Genomic DNA, 16,379 nt, shown 5'->3' with positions numbered 1-16,379 from the left:
CGGGCTCAACTTCACTCCCGGCTTCAACCTCCGCCCCCCCCCAGCGGCACAGGGGGACGGGGAGTGGGGGTTACGGTCAGTTCATCACGCGGTGTTTCTGCCGCTTCTTCATCCTCAGGGGGAGGACTCATTGTTCCCCCGCTCCAGCGTGGGGTCCCTCTCACGGGAGACAGTCCTTCACGGCCTTCTCCAACGTGAGTCTCCTCCACGGGGTGCAGACCTTCAGGAGCAAACTGCTCCAGCGTGGGTCCCCCACGGGGTCACAAGTCCTGTCAGCAAACCTGCTCTGGCGTGGGCTCCTCTCTCCACGGATCCACAGGTCCTGCCAGGAGCTTGCTCCAGCGCGGGCTTCCCACGGGGCCACAGCCTCCTTCAGGTGCCTCCACCTGCTCCGGTGTGGGGTCCTCCACGGGCTGCAGGTGGAATCGCTACACCCCCTCATCCTCCCTCCATGGGCTGCAGGGGGACAGCCTGCTTCACCATGGTCTTCACCACGGGCTGCAGGGGAATCTTGCTCCGGCGCCTGGAGCACCTCCTCCCCCTCCTTCTTCACTGACCTTGGTGTCTGCAGATGTTCTTACATCTTCTCCCTCCTCTCTCTGGCTGCAAAAACTCTCTCTAACTGTTTTTGTCTTTCTTAAATATGTTATCACAGAGGCGCTGATTGGCTTGGCCTTGGCCAGCGACGGGTCCGTCTTGGAGCCGACTGGCATTGGCTCTGTCAGACACAGGGGAAGCTTCTGGCAGCTTCTCACAGAAGCCACCCCTGTAGCCCCCCCGCTACCAAGACCTTGCCACGCAAAACCAACACAATCATTAAATGATTGATTTGCCCAGGGAGAAGTATGTTAGTGGAACGAGGATCCTTTTGTGCCAGATAGATACGCTGTCCTATCGAGCAGTAAGAAATAGATAGCTGAGAACACATATATGTAGCCAAGGATGATTACAATTGCACACAGGATTTAGTTCTCTCCTCTAAATCTTAATGCATTGCAGAGGGATCCTGCTGTCATAAAAATAGAGGGCAGTACACGACTCCCTTAGACCCCTCCCCAGTTACATACTGACCAATGTATCCTACATTTAAGGAGAAAAATGGAGATGCAGGGAGGAGTAACTCCGACTGAACGTGCTTACTAGAGCACTGGAAGTACGGAGCTGCTTATCTGTCTGCGATAGTGTTGGTGTGTGTCTGGGATAATCAGAAACAGAAGGAACCAAGAGAGATAAAACACCATCAGCTCTACCAGCCCTCCTTTTCTAGAAGACATTTGAAAAAGAGTTGTATAAACAGTATGCTGCAACAGAGGGCACAACAGGAGATGGAATCATTAAAACAGAAGAGTTCTGAGTACACAAACTCCACGGGAAGATAAAACCTTCAGGCTATGGAAGCTGAAATAAGCATAAGGAGAATTAGCAAAGAGTGGAGGGACAGGGAGCCACATAGTTCTTTTTGGCTGTTAAACAGAACTGGAGAGAATAGCTTTCTGTGTGTTCATGAAGTTCTGACAGGTCATTAATTCTGGAGGAATTGCTCCAAAGCTGCTGATGTGTGGCTGCCATTTCCAGCTATCTCATTAACTGCTGTCTAGGTTAAATGCTGATGTTCACTAGCGTAAATCCAGCTATGCAGCTGGTGAATATAATTGGTTTGTAATGCGTTTTAGCTGGTATGTTAGTCTGGGAAAAAAAGGAAAAAGAAAAAAAGGGAATAGTTTTCAGTGGGACAATTGTAATTTTGAGTATTGCGTTCTGAAGTAGAAAATAAGTAGCTCCTACTTGAAGAGAAGGACCATGAAGTATCCAGCTGGTAGAGGCATACTGTTCAGATATGCTCACTAACCACTTCAGCAAAAGTCTCTGGGTTGTGTGTCATAGCACAGAAGCAGCCATGAATTTCATGGAAAGCCATATATAAATAAATATTGTTTAGGTTTATTGTATTGCTACCCTTTCTTCCATTGCTTGAAAGGAGGGAGATGCGGGCACTCTTTCCCCATGATGGAGAATAAGAGGTTAATCCTGCAATTCCAGAATTGAAGCAGCAAAGAAAGAAACTGTTTAATAGTGCTGGCTACCAAAATGACCTTGCACTACTTCCATCTCCGTAGTCAGTAGCCAGCTGATACCATGTCTCTTGCTAGTTGCAAGCAACAACAGAACCCAAGAATACGCTTATTTCTGGGATAAGTACTACATCTCTCTTTGCAAGACCAGAAAATAAAAAGTTTAAAAAAAAAAAAAAAAGTATTGATAGTGTGAAAAATAATAGAAAGTTTCCAAACTGTTGTTCAGTTCATTGTACGCTAGTTGGGCCCCAGAGAACATCCACTATCTCCTTCAGTTGATTATGCAAATACGAATAAATATGTGAATACCTATTCCTACTTTTTATCCTCTGTAATCTAATGTCTCCCCTGACACAATACTCTCAAATTATCTTCAGTGAGTAATGACTTGCATTTAGCATTTTATACCAAACTGTCATATAGATCATTTTCTGTAATACTTTACATAAATTAGGAATCCTCCCCCATGGAATGTGTATGGCTGTCAGAGAGTTTTTACAAGATTAAAAGTGCAAACGACACAATTCTGGTGTAATTTGGAAACACGCGAATGGTAAACTTGGAGGTTACAGTAAATTACAGTGTCATTAGTCAAAACCATTCGGGGAGTCATTTGGCTTTCCCAAAACATGATTATTTTCTTTGGTGGTGTAAACTGGTACCTCATAGTCATTATCCTGTTAATTGTTATCCAGTAGGCTTTACAGGTCTGCCCAGGACCCAACAGGCCGATGACCTGATTACAAAAAAATACAGATGTGAGCTCTGCTTTGTCTGGAGGCAGACTCGATAGTTTAACACGGGACGAAAAGGCTGTAGCCACAGCGCAGTGCTGCGGAAGATCTCCACAGCATAAGGTGGAGCACCCGAGAGCTGCGGTACTGAGCAAAAAGTGCTGTCTGCACTCACCGTGCGGTACCTACCAATGTGGGTATTTTCTGGAAACGGAACGCCACCGTTCAGTATTTTTCCCAATACAGATAAGTGTGCTGACTCACACGTTCCTTTGAGAGTAAGAAAGATTTTTGTTTCACATAATTGTCATTTTAGCAACTTTCAGTGCTAGGCTAAACTTTATTGCTCATTTTCTCTGTTTGAAGTTGAGTATACTAAATGGAGGGGACGACATAACATCTCTAATTCAGTATTTTCCAAACCTTCAAATATCTGAAGTATTATGGGCTAATTTTCAATTGTTCTGTACTCTTTACAATTCATGGGACCCATTTTCACAGCACAAATACAAAGGTGGGTGGGGTTGTACTTAATTGTGGGATAAATTATGTAATTGATTGCCATGTCCTGGATTAGGAAAAGTAAATGAAATCTTGACGTGTCCGGAGTATGTTTTGTTCAAAAGGCTATTATTTACACTCATTGTGAAACCTGAAATATCTGAGAATTTGCTATCTGCAGATACTTTATTCCCATGAATACCAGGCTGATGGTAAGTGCTGGGGACTGAGCAATTTTTTTGTCTGAATAAACTTTTAATAGTAGGAGATCAATGCTTTCCATTTCTAAGAAACTGCAAAGGCCTTGGTGATTGCTGAGGCTGGATAAAATGCTGAGTGATAGAGAGACTTCAAGGTACAAAGTACAGGGGTTTTTAACCACGTAGGAAAATGCTAATTTTTCTTCAACCAAGTGCAATTTAACTAAGTTCACAGTAACTGTAATAGATTAGGGAGTGTTATTGGTAATACATGGAGGTGGTTTGTTGCGTTCAGTGTTTTTCAGATGTAAGGTCAACATAAAGCTGGTCCTGAACAGGGTGAGTTGTGCGTGCAGCTGACTGAGAGCTTCCAGGAATTGGAACTTGGCCTTCTGAGTCTTGAGCTTGGCTGGTGACCTTGGTTTTTTCTCTTTTATCCAGGGGAGAGAATTGGGTTTTTCATCAAGCATGCGGACTCTAGGAAAAATACTGCTCTAGGGGATAGATTCAGGTATAGATACCGAAGCCGAGCATTGTGTTAGCCTTTTCTCCTAATCCTGCTATAATAAAGTTCTGACTCGTTGCACTTGGGGGCTCTTGATACTGGGAAAAGTAAGGCCAGGAGATTTCTGATAGCTGTTTCGATACATCCTTAAAAAAGCGGCTTTGAACAGAGACTGGGTAGATCCTGTGGTACCTGGCACTCCAAAGAGGAGCCTGTGAGATGGAGGCTCTAGCAAGCTGCTGTCAGCTCCTCCTCTTTACTACATCGCATTTATTTTCCCTTCTATGATTTCTGTTCTGTTGCTCACACTCTGTGGTTGTATCAGTCCATGCAAGAGCGGTCTCCGGGTTTTGGTATGGCACTGCCCCGCACTTGCAGAGTTTGCTTCCCGATCTCGCTGCCCGAAGGGGCGAAGTTGCTGTCGCAGCCCGTACCTGTTGCTGGCAGCAGTTTCGCAGCACTGTGGGTTATTTAATTCCAGATGCATCACAGGCTGTCAGAAGTATTTATGAAGTTTGAAAATGCCTTTGTGTGCCTCCATTTTGTACTAATGAATATTAAAAGGCAGCAATTCTTGCGTGCTTTTTTTCTCTTGCACTCCCATCCTTTCTTGTCCCTGTTCCTTAATAGCTCCCAACTGTTATCCTGGCAATAGGAGGGGGTTTATTACCTGCTGTGTCATCACCAGGAGGTGATATTTCACAGTGATAATACAGCTCCCATAAAATGTGACTTTTAGGAAGCAAACTGGGCCAGGCCATCTGAATTCTCCTAAGAGCATCCATGTTTAGCTTTTCCTGTTTATATCACTACAGAGGAAGAGATAAAAAATTATATTGCTTTTAAAAAGAGATAAAAAGTACTGTTTTCCAGGGGACAAGGAGGAGGGGGAATAACAAGAGTGTTAGGTGAGGGGAAGAACAAACAGAAGGCAAAGAGGAAGGTTCTGTGGAACAGCAGGAGAGGAGGGATGGTTCAAGGGAGCATCAGGAGAGGAGGTGTTGAGGGAGGGAAAGAACTACTAGTGTCTGGGGAGAGAATCTGTCGCCCAACAGCGCGTGCAGATGCTGAGCCTGCATTGCTGAACCAAGTCTATGTGTTTTGTGAGGGGTATTTGACTTGCTGTGGAATAGGAAGCGAGGAATCCTGGTTTTAGTGCAGGAAATACTTGGTAACTGTATCTACTGTCTTTTGCTTGGCCTGAGCTGCCTGGCATTTGACAGGATCACAGCAGTGTCTAGAGGGCTTTGTCTGAGACTGTGTTACAAACCAATAGCCCAAAAAGCCACATGGTCACCACAGCGTAGCGAGAAGTTCAGAGGCTGGGATATTGTCTTGCGGTGTGGAGAAGTTGAATTTATCTCCTTCTTGCCTCACCTGGAATAGCCTCCTCTTCCTCTTGTTCAATTCATATTTCATTAACCATATCATATGGAACAGGTCCAACAGGTGAGAAGAAAGAAAAATAAATTCCTGACCCAGCAGTTGCAGCTTCAACAAATTAGCTTTTTCAGAAAGAAAGTCCCCAGCAAATTAATGCACACTTTATAGTCACTGGGGGCCAGTGACTCAAGAGACAGGGGTGCATCTTATATTTTTTGACCTGATCTTCTATATCAGATTGTATAGCCTCAGCTATTCTCTGGGCTTCTCCTTTGAAAAACAGAGTAAGTGCCTGCTCAGTAGTTTTGTCGGCGAGGTTATTAAGATACAGAAGTTAGCTCAGCCAGGAGACTTGGATTATGGTCCTCCTTTTTATTCTTTTTGTCTTCACAATACACGTTTCTCACTCCATAGAAGATGCTGCTGGCAGCTAGAGAGTTGTACTCACGTGAAAATCTCTGTTCTTGAACCAGGAAGAAAGAGCAAACAAGAGGATGACTGTCTCTATTCCAGACATAAGACTAATTTAAAATTTAGAACTTGAAATTGAAATGCCATAAAAATGAGAAGGATGGGATTTGTTGATTAGATTACTCTTTCACATCAAAATTGCTTGCAAAAGAAACAGTATGTTGTTACCTTGAAAAATTGACATTTGATCAAGTTTGTATTTGAGGATTTTTAATTTAAAAAAAAAAAAAGTTCTATGGAATTTCCATGCCTTGCTCCTAGGAGCTTCAGCTAGAGACCAGAAGGACCTCATTAAAGATTGCTGAATGTTTTTTTTTTTCTCATTTTGCTACTTCCCTACTGATACTTTTATTGCTTTTCCCTATGGTGTTTGACAATGCATGTGTTTTGTGTAGTGCATTACTAAGCATAATAGGAAAGCATGTGGGGAATAAAAAGAATTTATTCTTGAAGCATCCGTAACATCAGCTAATTTAGGTATGAAATCTGCCAGCAATATAAAGAAACTAAGCAGTTGTGTATTTTCAAAGACATTTATACAATTCCAGAAAGAAATCTCTCATCTCATTGCTTGGCAGGGCCAGAAGCAGCTCCAGTGTGATAGGACAGAGGACGGGAAGAACACTTAGACTGTGGTGGGTGATGCTAATCAGCTGTAGAAATCCCTTAGGTAAAGCTCTGTCTTGATAGTGTTGCTGTTTCCTCCTTTGGCCTGTTTCTTTGGCATTCTGTCTTGTGCTGTGCTAAATGCCCTTTGATGTATAAATGTTTATATGGCTGATACTAACCCCCACAAGGAATTACCACCTCCACCCTGTGACAATTAGAATGTGATTTTGCAAGCAAAACTCTTTCTACCCTAGGAATAGGTTGTAGTTTAATTAATTAATTAATGCTGTTTAAGACTGTGAGAAAATAGGGGCTATACTGTTATGCCCAGTCTTTGTAACCAAATCCAAAAGGTTACACCTCACCTCTTTGAAGTTCTTAAGCGAAGAAGTGGCATAGATAATGGACTTCCTTCACGTCCAGAGACAAGGAAGAGAGTCATTCTGTCCTCCTCTATCAAACTATCCTACCATTTTTGCAGGAGTATGGGCCCTGTACCTGTGGCCTTCGAGGCATCTAAACTCTTCTTAGCCCTCTTGAGCATGCGTTGTGGTGCATTCTGCTATTCAAACAGCCTTTGCACACACTTCAGGCATTGTGATTAATAATTCAGTGTTATGCCAGACACGGATTAGAGGCAAACATTAGTAAAAAATAGTAAAGGTCATTTAAACGGCAGGAAACAAGATTCAACAAATAGCATATGTCTGGCAGCTTTGCTAAGGCCCATCTTGGAATAAATTGGTGTTAAAAGCCCACTGGATGTCCATCAAAATCTGTGAATTCAGTATGAATATCCCTCATTGGCTATGTATGTATTGTCACCATGTGTTGACTTCTCTATGTGATGGCCTGTATTTTTCCTGAAGTGCAACATTCCATTAGAAACAATCACATGCATCTATTAAAAGTGAGGCTTTCATTTGTCAGCATCTCCCCTTTAGTTATATTTACTGAATTTGAGGTTAAATAGAAATAAATTCTTCCTCCTTTACCGTCCTGTCTCCACCATCCGTTCTTTATTCAAAGAAATCATTTCACTTGAGTTGCTCTTTTGTTTTGGTAGATAGAGGTTAAAGTGAATTTTCTCTTTACCATTTTCCATTTTAATTTCTGGGCTTCTGTGCTTCTTCTTACTCTGCCGTCACTGGTGGCTTGTCCTGTGATCCAAAGGGAGCTCACCACTCCTGGAAATGGAAGGAGTGCAGCAGTTCTGGTCACCAGTCCCTCAGAGACAGCAATACCATCAGCCCTTTATCTTGTAAAAATCCTGCACTTGCCTAACTGGAAAATACAATCTGAAAAAACTCCAGAGCAACGCATGCAAACATTTTTACGGTTCAGCGAACCAGAGTCTGAATGGGTTTCATGATCACAGCAACTGCGATTTCATTGACTGGCCTAAATATTCAGAATCTAGTTGTTCATTACCAGGCTCTTGGCTGATTTGTTCCAAGTGTCGCATATACCTGATACAATGAATTCTTCCTTGATTGTTGGTGGTTTGGGTTTTGGTTTGGTTGTGGGTGGGTTGGTTGTTTTTTTTTTTTTTTTTCAAAGTTGGGACAGAGTTCTTCTGAAATGAAGTTATGCCTATAGATGCTGAGCACTTCTGAAAATCAAGTCTTTGTGCATTCTTTTTCTTCTTTTACTTCATTTTATGCACAGAGTACTAGATTTTATATCAACCTAATGAAAACTTATTAAATATTCACCATCTAGTATGCATTACTTTAAAAACAGATCAATAAAAAGATGACCGGAATGAAAAATCCTCACAGCCATGTAAGAACTCTTGCAAGGGAAGGCCCCTTTTCTTGCCCATACTGCTTAATTCATACATGGTGATTTCATGGTGATTTTTTTTCCCCCTTGATATTATTCTTAATTAAGCCTCAAAAAAGAGACAGAATGTGCCTTTTGGGGCTACACTCAATTTAATTAACAATATATTCTACCAGATTTCTTGGATATTATTACACTTTTGCTTCTTGCCTGTAAGACACACATTTCTTGTTTGTGTAGTTAACAGATTAAATAAAACCATAAAACGGGTTATATTTTTAACTCCAGAGTTTTCTTACCCCCACATGCACCTTTTAATGTTTGAAATTAAGCAGCAGGGAGATTTAGGCTGAATGTTTCAAGGCCATAATAGTTAGCTATACCTCTGAGATCCATTCGGCAATGCAATGCTAACAGAGCACTTAATCTGCGTCACGGCAAAGACTCTAGGGTGCGTGCCCAACGGAAGGCATTTATTTACCAAATTAAAAGCACAGCAAGTAAAGGCCTGGGTGGTATTTAAGCATATTTTATTGACTCCTATTCTGCTTCTATTTACTAAAGTTCTCACTGATGGAAGATGATGGATGAGCTGATTGCTTGGCTTTCGAAAAGGTGAAATACATCTTCTCTGATTTATTCTTCTTGCATTGACAAAACAGCTTTTGGTGTAATTGGAGAGTGTCCAAGTCCAGCTAGATACGTAGAGTCCTGGCAGCTTCTCTCGCTGCTGTATTACACTCAAGCTTGTGAATGTCTCATAATGGAGATTCTGACAGATTTCAGATTTAATGTCAAGTCCAGTGTTAAAGCCAATTATAGACGTATGTAAATCTATAAGCCTGTCTGTGGATAATAAAAAGATTTGTGTATTCGGCTCTTGACTTAAACGAAGCCGTGCAACTTCATACCAGAGAGGGGTCTGGCCCATAATTTCTGTGCTTATGTGATGTATGGTTATGTACACAAATACGTTACCAAATCTGACCTAAATATTGTTCGTTAAAGAGGACCCAGTATGTAATGCTCCTTTGGATATATGCGTTGACTTTTGTGTGTTGTGAATCTGCTGAAGTTGGTTTATTTCTTTTGATTAGATCCTGATTTAGTCAAATGGTTATGGGCTTGGCTGTGCCCATAGGTTACGTTTCTCGCAGTATACGGTGGAGTTTTCTGATTAAGAAAATTACTTAAAATATGTCACAATACAGCACTGTGAAAATGTGATAAGGTTAATCATATCAAGGGCTTATTTTCCAAACTCACGTATTGGAATTCAGCCTAAGGTAACACCAGTAATTTTACTACACTGGCAAAAGCAGAGAGGGTATCTTATCTTTTACACTAAATGTCTGTATCTCATTTGTACCTGTTGATTTTTCAAGAACTAGAATGAAAGATGTCTAGATGGAATTTAGATATGTGTATCTGCTATAAAATCTATAAAGGATTTTTTAAACACTCGTGAGAGCTAGCATTTCAGTGTTCCATAATACTTCTCTATCTTTTTAGTGAGCTTTTTATGGAAATGCAGATTTTTATCTAGGTATCTAGTTTGTCTCCTTCTCATTTCAAATATCACACTTTGCCATGATTTTGGCTATTTCCTACAGCTCATGGTTTTGTAAATTCCTTTTCAGACCCTGATACTCACTGCAAGGCTACATCAGAGCTGTCAGACTTGACAAATAAATCGTCAAGTCTTGGAACAAAAGGGCTTTCAATCACAGAGCTGGTGATAAACACACTAGGTTAATAATACTGCTTTTCTTAGGGAGAAGATGACTCAAACAGCACTGAAGTAACAAGTGATTTTTATCATCTGGCATATATGAAAAGGATATTGTTCATAGAGCATTTGAACAGAGTTCTTGAATAATTCCACATTCTCCTCTGTAGTTTTCGTAAGAGATAAGGAAGGACGTTCTGAATGTAGCTGATGGGGCTTGGGGCAGTCTGAAACCAGCTTCTGATCATTTACTAGGTACAAGGTGTCAGGCCCAATGTGTACGGGTGCGTGCATGTCTGTTCTTAAGTCTGTGAAGGTAATTGTAGGCTGGCAGATTCTAAGAGATGCTATTTCTTTCCTGCAAGTGTTGAAATAGGCTAAAAATAATAGTTTAGTTTTGAGTGGTACATGTTTTCATCTAGTTGGTCAAGCATGTACAAAAGTGACACTTTTTCTTTTTTCTTTTCTGCACAAAATCCTTAATTTTGTGACTTTTCCAAAAAAGCTGTAACATCATGCTGGGCTTTGTGTGAAATTCACTTCCATTCACCTCCCTTCAATTTCTCTTTCAGTTCCTGATTTACATCATGTGTTCAGTGAAGTGCATCTCACTGGGCTGAATGTGTGGTACCTTACGGTGCTCATGGCGTCACGAACTTCCGATAGAAACTAAGAGTCATATTCGGGAACTGTATTGTATCCCTGGATTTTACTTGGACAGGAGAAGTTCTCAAGTCTCATTGAAATGCAAGTTCTTTCTGTTACTTAACTTAGTGCTTTTGTGAAGAGGCCCCAAATACTCCTATGATTGAATTCTCATTATTTATGTCTGAGGATATTAGATACTTACAGAAACTGTTGGAGAAAGTAATATGAGAATGTTAGCAGCTACGTGATCCGACCATTTTATCAGTGTTCATAGTTCACAAGCAGCGCCAATGGAAGTGTTAATTAGAAAGCTGGCTGCAGATTCACAACTTAAAAAAAAAAAAGCCCACAATAAAATTTCCCCACTTGAATTCTTATTTTACAAAATATGTGCTTTTTGCGCTTCTACCTATTATTTTTTTCTGTTCTCTCTTTCTTACTGCTATAATGGCTTTCTCATTCATATGCTGTAGTTTCCAAACATAATTAAATTACAGTATGCTGTGGTAAGCAATACAAGTCATTCTACTGACAAGAGAGCTTTACTGTGAAGAGACTGCGACATAAATGCACAGAGACTGAAGGAAGAAAAGTGCCATTTTACAGATCAGAAGCCGAAGCTCAGAAACAAGGTACTTGCTCAAACCCGCATTCACTTTCTCTTTGGCAAGATCCAGAAACTGAAGCCCAATCTTTTCTTTTTTGACATAAGTAAAAAAAAAAAAAAAAAAAAATTATTTATACATATATATTTATGGAGCTTTCCAACATTGGGAAATAAAGAAAGAAGCAAAAGTTGCTTCAAGGAAAATAAAATTAAATAGAAATTAAGTCTGCAGACTTTAAGAAGTTAAATGCCTTTTCTTCACTGTTTTCTTCACCACGTTATTGGAGACTACGTAAATGAATAGATGGAGGTAAACAGTATGTTGGGGATTAGTTGCCAATGTCATCTCTTATGACTTAATTTAGTGAGTCATGTATCTGTGGCAATATATGTTTATTCAACAGCCGTTGCTTATTAAGGTAAGGCATCTGTAGTGTTTGTAAGACTTTTTAGGATCAGTTGGCATTTAGAAGGGAAGATAAAAACCTCTACACTTTGTTCTGCTTTAAAAAAAAAGACTGCAAATGCCTTTGTCTCTGACAGGCTATCTAAGATTTTGAGGAAAGGCTTTGTACATTATTAATAAAAAGATTGTTATCGGTATAATTTCTTTCTGTTCTCAGTTCCCAACGTGCAATATGTGACTACTTGTTGGTTTAGCAGAGCTAATTCTTTGTGTGTGATAAACTCGCTGAGGTTTTTAAGCATCAGAATAGATTTGCCATGCTTTTGTAATAGGTATTTTTTGAATATATTGTGTGTTATTGTATTTGTATATATATTGTATTGTGTTTCACTTTGTTTCCCATGACATAGATCAATGGGATCAAGCTGGGAAGCAATAAGAACTTCCATTATTACAGCTCTGACAAGTTGCAGGGAGTCTCTTTCATCAGTGCGATTTTCCATGCTGCTGGTCCTAAGTGTTTTAAGGGGAGGCGTATAGAGGGATGATATTGGCTCGAACTCTCATTCATGTGTCTAAATAAAATCCTATTTAAGAGTTAAATATTCTGTCATAAATAGATACCAGCTCTGGGGAGGTTAGGCGCATCAATCACTGATAGAATGCAATTCTTCAGATTAACTAGACTTGGCAAATGAGTTAAGCACAAGTTGTAAGTCAAGCATGTGCTTAAATCTCATTGACTTTTTAAAAGCAATATGAGTGCTGTTCTGTGCTAAATTGGAAACCTAATGCTGTTTCACTGTCATCAGTTTGAATTTATTTTTAGCTGTTCAGACAGTATCAGGAAAAGAAGGTTCTAGATACTTAGTGTCTTCATAATGATGAAGAAACTAACCCAGGCTCACATTAAGATTGTTTTGCTGATACTTCTCTTAGAAACATAGCATCTTCTTTCCTTTTGCAAACTGATAATTAGAGGTCATCATATAAATAATACTTGAATAGAAATACAAACACTGTTTGTAGGGTATAAATATCTTACCGCTTTAAGCGGTAAGTGAATGAATTAGGGGACTATTGTTGGATCACCTCCCTGGTTTTCATTGTGTCCCTCACCAGGACGTCGCTTTACCTGCCAATGGAAGGCTCGGCAGGTGACGCATGACAAAACCCTAATGGCACTGGACTTCAGCAATTGGCACCTTATCCATCAAATTGCTAATTGAAAGTTGGCATTTATTCTAGCTCATAAAGCACCATGTCTCTTAACATTGAGAAACTGAACTAAATATCATGTTTGTGGAGTTTGAAGGAGTTGGATTTTAATGTCATACTCCATAATTTTTGGAAATGGAAGTGTTCTGGGATGTCATTGCTGCTTTTTGCTTTGAGAGCGGCTCTTGAGTTGTCAGTGCACAAAGGTGGCCATCTATGCCTCTTCCTCTCCCGTTAGGGGGGGAGGGGGAAAGTAGTTTTATATCAGGTATGGTCTCTAGCTATGGATTTATACATACCTATCATGGGCATTATAAAATATACAGCATTTGGTATCAGAGTCTGTATTTCTGACCTATTCTTGATTTAGTCCAGGGCTTCAGTTTGTAGGTTGCATTACACGTCACGGCACTGCCTCTCAGTATCATAAAGTAGCCTCCACTTCAAAATTGAAATAGTCCAGCTCCTAATGGCATGAAAACCCCTGTACAATGGGTGCTTTGTTGATTTACTCATTTGGCTTGTTCAACATAAAAATTACCAGCAATTTTAGGATAAGTTATGAAGAAGAATGTAATGTCTGGTATTGTTGAACAAGAAGGTATAGTTCAGGAAAATTGAACTGTGAATTGGAATCTGAAGGGACTGCATTGTCCTCTGCAAGAAATACAGTCCTTAGCAAGACTTAAGGAAAATCACTGGCTTCTTTCCCTAGACCCTTTTATCTGTCAGAGAAACTGTTTCTTTCCCTAGACCCTTTTATCTGTCAGAGAAACTGTTTGGGTCATGGTGTTTCTTTTCCCATACAGAAAAGAAATATGAGTCGTTAATTGAGCAATAGCAGACAGAGTTCTAATTACATGGAATCCAAAAAAAGACGAGACAAAATTATTCCTTTAAAAATTACCAAGAATCCCACCCAAAGTTTCTTCTACTCTTGCTTAGAGGATGAGGCATGCTCTCAGGATGCTGGCCTGGCACTTTCTGAATGTTGAAACTAAGGGGGCTTGTGCCTTCTTACCCAAAACACAGGAATTTGTAACATCAGAAATGGTCTAGATTCCAGAGCTTTCATTAAAGAGCGACCAGCTGTAGGCTCCTTTGTAAAGCATTCTGCACTGTAAGAGATCAGAAAGTAGAATCATAGAATCTTTAAGGTTGGAAAAGACCTCTAAGATCATCAAGTCCAACTGTCAACCCAACACCACCGTGTCTACTAAACCATGTTCTGAAGTGCCACTCTACACGTTTTTTGAACACCTCCAGGGATGGTGACTCCACCACCTCTCTGGCAGCCTATTCCAATTTACAGCAGTTAGCAAAATTGCTTGAAACAAAGTTGAAAATAATGAATTTCATGCAAGTGTAAGCTGTAACGCTGGCGAATACTTTAACTGATTTGAGGGGAGGAAGGGGAAAATGGGGGGCTGAGTTTCAGTACCTCCGGGTGTGTATATGCCAGTGTAAAGTCTTCAGTACAAGACAATGCAGTTGCTAACGCAAATGGATAATCTGCTCAAATCTAGGTTGCCAGTCTCACCCAAAAGTGCATGTTTGCAGCAGGAACAACTTGCTGCAGAGCCAACAGCTGTAAATCTTTTTAGGTCTTTAACATGACAAAAGCAGTCAAAGCCTAAAATGCCCTTCTCTTTGCAAAACAGCATGGAGCAGGATATAGAAAAGATTTTTCACAAAGTAGCATGCGATTGAGATGGAAAATGTCAGGTTTTGAAAATTATTAATCTTTGTGCTGCACAAAACTGTCAGCTGTAGGGGCGTTTAGTGTAGGAGGTTCTTGAGAGAGAGTATTTTCAAATGGATTTTTTGGTTTGTTTTTCTCTTTTGCTTTGTTTTCAGGTTCTTTTGTTTCTTCCCCCACCGGTAGCTGAATAAACAGGAGGTTTAAGTTCATGACTGGGACAGTAGCTGCCAGGTAGTAAAAGTTACAGGAAACTGAGGTGCGTTAGTGATAGCTCAGTCAGAATCACACTTGAATGTTACCACCCCTGGATTGTGATTCACTGTAAACGGAAGTGTGAGGGGGAAAAATTATTTAAGAAATTGGTAAGCAGCTGAATGAGAAAATATTTTGTGCCAAGTTATTACAGAAACTTGATTTTGGTAGGAGATGCTAAACTAGCTATCTGCCAAAGTGGTGATCTGGAATGTCTTAGATTGTTCTTTTCTGCTGATGGTGGATAGTTGCATCATATTTTGATTTTGCATTAGCCAGTCAAACAGGTAAAGTGGTTCCAGTTTCTGTTAAGGCCCAGAGGAGGAAACATTCGCCTTAAGTGTGTCCGGGTGTGGAAGAGGACCAGCTCTTTGCAGGGGAGTTTGCTCCATCCCGAGCCAGGTCCGTTGCTCAGCAGTTGCGGCTTTGAGTTGAGCAGCCGCCCAGTCCATGGTGCGGTTTGTGCGAGTTGAGGAGGAAGGTGTTTGCGTCACCAGCCCCAGTAACTCAACTTTCTGGGGCTGAGGATCTGTCAGGCATTTCTGGCCGGTGTGGATGATCATGATGGCTGTTGAAGAGTGACTTTTTAAAAAGATTGGCACACTCAATAAAACTGAAAAGATTTTACTCTCTCTGTTTCAGGTAGGATACCTTTGCTTAAATTCTTTCAGTGTTTAGGAAAAGCTATCTGATTGTGGGAAGAACAATGAAAGAAGAATTGCAAAATATTTATTTGTTCAAACAATTAACTGGAGGGCACTACAGAAATCTTACCATGTTCTAGTGCAGAAAACAGTTTATGAGAACTGTAGTAACATAAATAAATTGAAACGCCTCACAGGTCTATGTATATAATATTACCGTGTGCTGGCATATTTTACTGTTTCAATTTTAGTCACATGGAGGTTAGGATAGCAATTAATCCTATAAGGGAGGGCAATGCTAACACATTATAGTCTCATAAATGCATCTCCTTTTCTGTCCGTAATGTCTTTTCTGTGTGTGGGTTGGTTGTTTGGTTTTTTTTTTTAATGTCCACTGTTATTATATGTAAGACTTAAGATTCTTGAATCTTGTATGAAAGTGATGGTTCATAAGCTTTTTCTTATTTCATTATATATGTGTATAGATAGCACACATTCCATGGAGATTAGATCTTTTACTAATATCTATTGCAAATTCTAAGTTGTATTGGGGAGGAAAATAGCCGGAGTTGTGTCTTGAAATTCACTAAGGCATTGACGTTGAAAATACTCTTTGCAGTAAATGATGAATCTGCAGAGCACATCTGCTTACTGTAGGCTATGGCATTGCGGATGTGTTGGCTTAATCAAACCGGCCGGTAAAGCTACAGGATATTTTCAGCAGAATAGTAAAACCCAGATTGATTTAAGGTTATCCTTTGAAAATAGAGCTATTAAGGTGAGTAAACACAGCTATTCTCCTGCCATTTAATGCCTCTAGTTTTCAACCTATTAACTGGTTACCCCTTGTTAGGAAACATGTGAATTTAAAGGCTGTCTGTCTTGTCTCTCTCTTGTCCAAGGTATGTAA

The 16,379-nt window shown here is 40.3% G+C and overlaps 1 protein-coding gene across 6 annotated transcripts in view; it reads left to right on the top strand.

The window, feature by feature from the left end:
- The window catches only part of UNC5D (unc-5 netrin receptor D), a 229,631-nt gene that overhangs the window by 108,537 nt on the left and 104,715 nt on the right, over positions 1-16,379 (top strand). The window contains exon 1 of one of the 6 annotated variants that reach the window (XM_075736592.1): positions 11,132-11,272. The exons of the other annotated variants lie outside the window; for them this stretch is intronic. The gene's annotated coding sequence lies outside the window, so the exon portion shown is untranslated. Of the gene's footprint in view, positions 1-11,131; positions 11,273-16,379 lie in introns of those variants that run through there. 6 annotated transcript variants of the gene reach the window in all.

This window comes from Balearica regulorum, chromosome 27 (genome assembly GCF_011004875.1).
Source record: "Balearica regulorum gibbericeps isolate bBalReg1 chromosome 27, bBalReg1.pri, whole genome shotgun sequence".
Taxonomy (NCBI): domain Eukaryota; kingdom Metazoa; phylum Chordata; class Aves; order Gruiformes; family Gruidae; genus Balearica; species Balearica regulorum.
This window is presented reverse-complemented; position numbering and strand designations above follow the sequence as displayed.